Source organism: Mus pahari, chromosome 23, assembly GCF_900095145.1.
Source record: "Mus pahari chromosome 23, PAHARI_EIJ_v1.1, whole genome shotgun sequence".
Taxonomy (NCBI): Eukaryota; Metazoa; Chordata; class Mammalia; order Rodentia; family Muridae; genus Mus; species Mus pahari.
The window spans coordinates 5,372,627-5,380,835 of record NC_034612.1 but is presented as its reverse complement, the minus strand read 5'-3'; the positions used below and the strand labels follow the sequence as shown (position 1 = coordinate 5,380,835).

Here is an 8,209-nt window from a genome sequence, read left to right as displayed (position 1 = left end):
AAAAAAAAAAAAAAACAAAGAAAAACCAAAAAAGAAAAAAAGAAAATGTGCCTTTGAACTCTTCTCCAATACCCGTTATCTGTGTCTAAACACTCGGAGAAACTGACCCTGCCACAGACGCGCATACCTTCCTCATAAGACTCACATGTCCCGTGCAAATGTTATGGGACATGCTTTCTACGTGCACACCTATCCGCATATGTTCAGGTACAAATCCGTGTATAATCGGCTCCCTGCACCTACGGGTGCCACATCTGCAGATTCAACAACAGAGGGCAGGGAAGTACGGAAAATGCCGCATCAGCTGTGAGCACGGGATCCCTTCTTGTCCTTCCTCCTTAAACAACGCAGTACAGCCGTCATTACCAGTACCAACATCAGTCAGGAACTCTAAGTAATCGAGACATGCACTGGGGGGTGGTACCCTGAGACTCACACCACCGCACGTCTGTGGAGTTCAGAGGACATATTTGTGAGTGTGGGTTCTCTCCTTGTTCCATGTAGGACCTGAGATGGAATTCAGCCTGTAGGACTTAGCAGCAAGTTCTTTTTACCCACTAAGCCAGCCAGTCAGCCTCTGTCTTACTTTTTGAGACACGGTCTCTTCAGTAGGTTTGGAGCACTTTCATTGCCTAAACCGGTTGGCCCGTGAGTTCGGAGCGCCAGCCTGTCCCTGCATCCCATGCGTGCCTCCACACTCTTTGTACATGGGTGGCTGAGAATCCAAACTGGGGTCCTTACGCTCAAAACGCACTTTACCCACGGAGCCATCTCCCCAGCCTGGGATAGTTTCAATCCCAAAGTCTATGGGAAGAGCTTGGGAGCACAGCTCAGTTGGCAGAACACTTGCCTAACCATACAGAGTTCCAGGTTAGGTCTCCATCACTGCATACACTGAGTAGGGGCACTCTCGTGATCCGGGGACTTGGGAGGCGGAAGCTCAGGGTGTCATTGTCTCATCTACTACTTTTTAAGTCTGACACTAACCCTGGACTACAAGAAACGGTCCTCTAAGCCCGGCGTAGTGGCGCATGCCTTTAATCCCAGCACTTGGGAGGCAGAGGCAGGTGGATTTCTAAGTTCAAGGCCAACCTGGTCTACAGAGTGAGTTTCAGGACAGCCAGGGCTACACAGAGAAACCCTGTCTCGAAAAACCAAAAAAAAAAACAAAAAACAAAAAACAAAAACAAACAAACAAACAAAAAACCCAAGAAACTGTCCTCTAAAAAACCCATTGGGGGCTGAAGGAGTGACTCATGGGTTAGGAGCACTGGCAGTCCCTACAGAAGGCCCAGGTTTAATTCCTAGTACTCACATGTCAGTTCATCGTGCCCTGCAACTCACTTCTAGGGTGTACATCATACATAGACATACACATAAAGTAAATAAATGCTAACAAATGTACTTTTAGAAAAAGCATGCAGGAAGGTCTGTTTATAGAGACCGGAGTATGAGGTGGGCGGGACGCACTGGGCCAACCAATCCCCTACAGATTCCGAGGGATACGTGAGACTTTGGGGGTTGGATTTTGATTTTTTTTTTTTCTTTTACTATATCATTTAAAACTAAGTTGCAGGGCCGGGTGTGGTTCTATACCCTTCGAATCCCGGTGCTCGGAGGCAGAGGCAGGCAGATCTCTGAGTTCCAAGGCCAGCCTGGTCTACAGAGTAAGTTCTAGAAAACAAACAAATGAACAAACAAATAAAAAGTACAGGCTTCATGACACTCCTGCTTTCCCGTGCCCTAAGGAAGACGATCCCACAAACCACAATACCACAATCACACCAGAAATAAGCATTAGAGGCTATCTTCAAGGGAAGATCTGTCCACTTGGGGCTGTGGTAGGCCTTCCCAATGGCACATCTGCTTGCTGCTGGCCCAGCGCCCAAAGCCTCCCTAGGAAAGCCAGTGCTAAGCCCCACTGGTTAGGCAATCAGGCGACTGGAAACTTATCGGGATATGAACGTATATTGAGACCGGCCGTGAGAGTGGAGAAGGGCTTACCCCTGGGGAAAAGACACACCTTGACCTTTCCTTCCAAGGCTTAATCAACATTTCTCAGCTCTGTAACTCTCCCCCTCAAACCCCCAACTTCTCCCATCCCCACAGACACCCGCCCCATTCCCCACCCCCCACTCCCCACCCCCACCCCACCCTGTTCTCTTCCTTTGCTCAACATTTTCATTTTCTTTTTGACACTAGGGTCTCACTATGGAGCCCCCAGCTGGCCTGGAACTCCCTATGTAAACCAAGCTGTCCGGGAACTCACAGAGATCCGCCTGCCTGCCTCTGTCTCCTGAATGCTATGGCTAGAGGTTTATGTCACCACATGAGGCCCACCATGACACTTTTAACAGCTACTCCACTAGAAACGGATGTCTCAAGTGACAGAGAGTGTGTATACCGGAATGAAGACAAAGACCGCGTCCGTGCAGGGTAGAGCAGGACCTATGGCACGGAGAGGAAAGCGGCTGCCCCAGAGACACTGACTATTGGCAGCCGGACTCTAAGCCCACAGCTCTGGGTCAAGGGGACAGGTGACTGGGCCGGTGGCTGGTAAGAGCTGAATGGAGCCCCTCTGTCTATCAACAGCCACAGCCACCGATGCTGTTCAGCTCCTCCTGAGCACAGAAGGACGGAGGGAAGGGACATGAGGGCTAGACAGATGAGGACTCAAGGAGACGAACAGACAAGATTTCGGGAGCCGGGCCTGAGGACACAGACCTACAATCCCAGTTAATCCAGGAGCTGAGGCAGGAGGTTTACACGTTCAACGCCAGCCTGGGCTGAAGAATGGGTTGACCAGCAGCCTGGACAACAGGATGAGGCCCTGCCTAAAATACAGAGTGAAAAGAAAGTCAGACGTGGTGGCGCATGACTTTAGTCCTAGCACTGGGAGGCGGGGAAAGGTGGATCTCTGGGAGATCCAGGCCAGCCAGGGCTAGGTAGACAGACCTTATTTCAAAACAGATAGACAGACAGACAGATAGATGGATGATAGATATACATAAATGACAGATGATAGATAATAGATACATAGATAGATGGTAGATACATAGATACATGTATAGAGGATAGATGATTGATTAATAGATACATACATCCATACCTACATAGATACATAGGTATATAGATAGATCAATCGATGGATCAACACGATTTCTGCCCTGCAGTCAGTGACCCTGGATTCAGTTCCTGATCCTGCCCCTCGCTGGCTGTAGAATCCGGGCGAGTGGGCTCACTCCCAGCTTCAGTGTCTGCCTTCAGAGGCGGGCAGCAGTAAATACCAAGCACAAGAGAGCTTGCTCCACATGAGCTCAGTGAGCAGATACAACACTGGGTGCGCGATGCCCAGCCACACTTGAATGTAAGTACAAAAGAAATGGCTAGGAAAAGAACTCTGCACGTGTCATTTCAAAAACAGTGTTCTGCAACTTCATAGAGTTGTGCACTTTTGTTTTGTTTTGTTTTTCGAGACAGTGTTTCTTTGTGTAGCCCTGGCTGTCCTGGANCTCACTCTGTAGACCNGGCTGGCCTCAAACTCAGAAATCCGCCTGCCTCTGCCTCCCAAGTGCTGGGATTAAAAGCGTGCACCACCACCGCCGGCGAGCACATGGTTTTTGAAGTGCTCTGTACATGAGACACGGTGACGCTCATTTTTAATCCATACTTGGGAGACTAAGGCTGATCTCTGCGAGTTTGAGGATAGCCTGGTCTACAAAGCAAGTTCCAGGACAGCCACAGTTGCATAGAGAGACCTTGACTTTAAAAAAACGATTTTTAAAATTGGGCTCTGTAGGGCTGGTGAGATGGCTCAGTGGGTAAGAGCACCCGACTGCTCTTCCAAAGGTGCAGAGTTCAAATCCCAGCAACCACATGGTGGCTCACAACCATCCGTAATGAGATCCGACTCCCTCTTCTGGAGTGTCTGAAGACAGCTACATATACTTACATATATAATAAACAAATAAATCTTTTTTAAAAAATGGGCTCTGTAGATGTTATTTTTATTCTTGAAGGCCCTGAGCCCAGAACAAGCTCAGTACAAGGCCTGGAAGAAGATCTTCAACATCTCTGGCCTTGAAACAAGGTTAAGACCACTGGAAGCTCCGCAGGAGGTAAGTGCATAGGGAAGGGGCCCCGCAGGGCCCCAAGAGCAACTGTCGGCCTTTGTCAGACCCCTCCAGCCAACGACTGGGCCCGGTCTCTGCAACACACGGCCACCCCAGAAGAAAGCAAAAAGAAGGAACATGCAATGTTCCGTCAGAAAGCCATCACCCTCTGCGTGATAGTCATGCCCTGCCCAAAGCCCACAGCTTTCTGTCCTAACAATCAAACACAAGCCACCCCGGGTTGCAATCCAAGCCGGGCACCTCATCCCCGCTGTCCCACCCCTGGATACTGCGTCTGTCAAAGGTCCAGACTCTGCCCTGGCCCAGGCCTAACATACAGGCGGGCCCTAAGGCCAGCTTTTCTATGGAGGCTAGGCAGCTCTGTAGCCCGGAATGCCCCAGGCGACTCCCTTACCCCCCACCCCCACCCCCACAGCATCACCCCCAAACACAATGAGGCGCTGTTTTCCAAAGGGCCAAGCCTGCTTAGGAGCTGAAAGGAGACATGTCCAGATTCCAGCGGCCTGGCCTGTGCCAACAGCTGGCTGTGTCCCCCGCGATGGAGGAGCAGGCAAAGCCATCGAAGCCATTTCCTGGGGGACCTCCCGGCCTAGCGGAGCGACTCTGCAGCTCTCTCTCTCTCTCTCTCTCTCTCTCATTCTCTCTCTCTCTTTCTCTCTCTCTCTCGGGGTTCGCTCCCCGATTAGTACCAGCTCCTACTGCTTTCCGATTAACGAACAGATCCAGAATTGGAGCGAGCTAGGTTCAAACCCTAGCCGGCTCTGCCATAGAACTGTAGGACATCTCAGCTCAGGTTTCTCCATCTGAGAAAGAGAGAGGGGGAAAACCCACTTCCCTCTCAAGGGAAAGAAGTGCTGAGCACGGGGCCTGTCTCCAGCAGAGGAAGAGGGATCCCTGACAGGCAGGCCACACTGTGGTCACGGCCACCCCAAATACACGACCGACCGCCGTGAACATGGAGAGAGGGAGAAGAGAGCCGGGGCAGAGAGCATCTGTGCTGTGACAACTCTGTCCAAGAAACTCCGGCCAGAACTGGAACAGAAGGAGCTCTGGGCCAAACCAGCATCTAAACGTCTAATGAGAAAAGCCACCAAACAGCCAGCCAGCCCAACAGCCCAAAAAAACAAAAAAACGCAGGGAACACGCGGAGGAAGGCAGGACACGCTGTGTTTACGTTTTTGTTGTTGTTGTTTTTTTTCTTTCCGACCAATGAGCTATAAATTTGTAACTTCTTAAACAGCACATGGCGACTCACTAGCCACTGTGAGGAGGGGAAGAGTTCTCCAGTTTATCTTTTTTTTAATTAGTTAATTTAATATTTTTATTTTCAAGCCAAAAAAAAAAACAAAAAACAAACCCACAGTTATCATGGAGGCCAGGTATGCACCCCATGGCCTTGCCACAGGGAAATCACCTTAACCGATCTCCCTGTGTTAAGCCACTGACTGACCCGGAGGTTCGCGCAGCTGAGATCTCTCTTGGGACACAAATAAAAACAAGAGGGCTGGCCATCGGAGCCACCCTAACTTAGCAAAACAGCTGACGGGCAGTGTGCTGAGCGGCCATGCAGACAGCTGACCCGCCTGGGCCGAGAAGCAAATTCCTCTCCCGTCCTGCACTTCCACTCCCCCCCCCACACACACACACCCAAGCTCTGGTCCGCCAGGCGGAACGACCCCCTGAGAGCCCAGACTACGGAGGCGGTGTAGCATGGATGGAGCAACTGGAGAGTCTAGAAAAGGCAGCAGAAGTCACAGGTGGCAGCCACCATCCGCTGCCACCCCTCCTTCCAACACCAGCACCAGCTCGCCCCCCTCCCTGGAGAAGGAATGTATGTAACACAGGAGCTGCTCAGACTTCATTTGTGTCTGGGCTGTGCCACCTTGGGTCAGAGAATCAATCAGCCTCTCTTGGTCTCTTCCTTCTCCGTGTGTTAAAAAGAGGAAGTGGTGGTGGCCATGGCCTCAGGGTGATCTTACAGAGAGAACAGGACAAATCCAGGCATGGGTAAGGACTCCACAGACAGCCCATTTTGATCCCTACGGTCCTCGTCTGCCAGAATGCACTCTTTCCTTTCAAAGACAACTCAGTGTGCTGGCCCTAAATGGAAGACACAGTCAGAAGCCGGGGAATTCCGGGCTCTGCAGGCACTACAAAGCCTTCCTCAGTCCTTCAAACAGCATGGGGACTGTCCCGAAGCAACAGGGCCCTCAACCAGCCAGTGAGGTCCTGTGACTGGGGGTGGGGAACACGTTCAGATACCTGCTCAAAAGCACATCGCCCCGGCCTCCTTTCGAAAGCTCAGGTATTTTTATGTGGAAGAACAAGAATTAAAATTACCTGCCTGGAAGCTACGCCAACCTTGAGTGCGTCGGGAACGGCCGTGCCAAGCCTGACCCAAAAGCATAGCTACGCCTGGCAGACAGCCCACTCCCTGAACCAAGCAGGACCCAACACAACACCATCCCCGGCTCCAGGACGTTACAGGGGCTCCCTGATCCCACAAGGAAACTGCAGCCAGTGACTAAAAATGACCCGGTCTTAACTTGGTACTCTGCTTCTTGAGAGGTTTCTCAGTCTTATGTAGTGAATCTGCTCCTCAGAGCCAGGGACACGGATGGCACCAGCGGTCATACAAGCCACCCACAGTCCAGAGAGTGAAGACAAGGCGTCTACAGAGAAGGAACTTATCCCACACACACCTCCTCAGCTGAGGGCCCCTCCAGGGAGGGGAAAGACAGGGGCTCCTTCACGCTGGGATTCACAGGGCATTCCTAGAACCCTTGAATCAACCCCCTTGGGTTTAAAATCCACTTCCAGGAGAGTCTTTTCTTTCCTCAGTCCTAACAGCAGACCAAGTGTGGGCCGAAAAGAACCGGCCTCCGGGCTCCAATAACGCGAGGACAGTTAGAACTCTGTTCTGGGCATTCTGTCCTCTTTACCTGTGGGGCTACCAGCACCCCTGATGCTGGGGGGTGGGGGACCTTGCCAGCCAGGACACGTTCAGAGATGGCCATAGCCTGCGGCCCATTCCCCTCCTCATTCCTCTGGCATGTCACCAGGGTCTGGGAACGGTGGGTGAGAGGCGGCGGGAGTCATAAGCCAACCTTCCCGCCCCCCCCCCCCAAACTTGCCTTTCTAAGTTTAGACTTGAAGGGGAAGGGCTGATCTTCTAATACGGGGTGATCAGACTTGAAGCGGTGTGTGGTGGGGGTTTGGGGGGTGTCTATGCAGTACCCCCCCCCGGGACACTTGTCATCAGAATGGGGGTGTGGTCCTCACAAGGAAATGGGTGGGCTCTCTCGAAAGGGGCTCTATCCCTGAAACGGGGGGCGAGGGGGTGGCAGCGTGCAAAGTGGGAGGTGGCCTGGAGGGAACGGAGGGGGGGGGTCAGAGAAGAAACAGCCTCTGAGACCGAGTCCCGTAGGCAGCCGCTCTGAGGTGGGGGTGGGGAAGCCAAGTGAGGGTCTCCCGCAAGCCAAGGAGGTCCGCCCGGGGAGCGAGGCTCCTTTCCCCGGGGTGGGTCCTTGAACCCCCAGTACAGGATCGGGGTCCTCAGGCGCCGCGGCCAGCACAGCCCCGGGCCGCAGGCACCGCAGCCCAGCCGGGCGCCAGGGTGGGATCGGCGGCCGCCGGGCCCCGGCCGCTCCGCCCTCCGCCTCCCGCACTCACCGAGGTCGTCCATGGCTGGTCCTCAGACGCCGGCCCCCGGCTCGATGTCGCCCTCGCTGCCCGTCTCCGGGCTGCTCCTCGCCGCCCCGCAACTTTTCCGCGTCCAGCCTCGGCCCGGAACGGAACCCGCTGCCGCGCCGCCTCCTCCTCCGCCGCCACTGCCGCCGCCGCCGCCGCCGCGCGCGCCCGCGGCAGGATAGCCACGCCCCCGCGCGCACGCTGGCCACGCCCCGCCGCCGACCCCTCCCTCCCCCAGCACGCCCAATCCCGCTGGGGGCGAAAGCTGGACGGGGTCGTGGCGCCCCCTGGCGGCTGGACAGGCTGCTGGCTTCCCTGGGCCATGAACCGCTGCGTTCAGTCTGACCAGACCTTCAGGCAGATTTGTCACTCCACTCGGATTTGTC

The 8,209-nt window shown here is 53.7% G+C and overlaps 1 protein-coding gene across 4 annotated transcripts in view; it reads right to left on the bottom strand.

Annotated features, from left to right (window-relative positions):
* Pxn (paxillin) overlaps positions 1–7,956 on the bottom strand; it is a 49,104-nt gene extending 41,148 nt beyond the window's left edge. For all 4 annotated transcript variants that reach the window (XM_029533585.1, XM_029533586.1, XM_029533587.1 and 1 more), the window contains exon 1: positions 7,806–7,956. The gene's annotated coding sequence lies outside the window, so the exon portion shown is untranslated. The remainder of the gene's footprint in view (positions 1–7,805) is intronic.
* Positions 7,957–8,209: the final 253 nt, after the last annotated feature.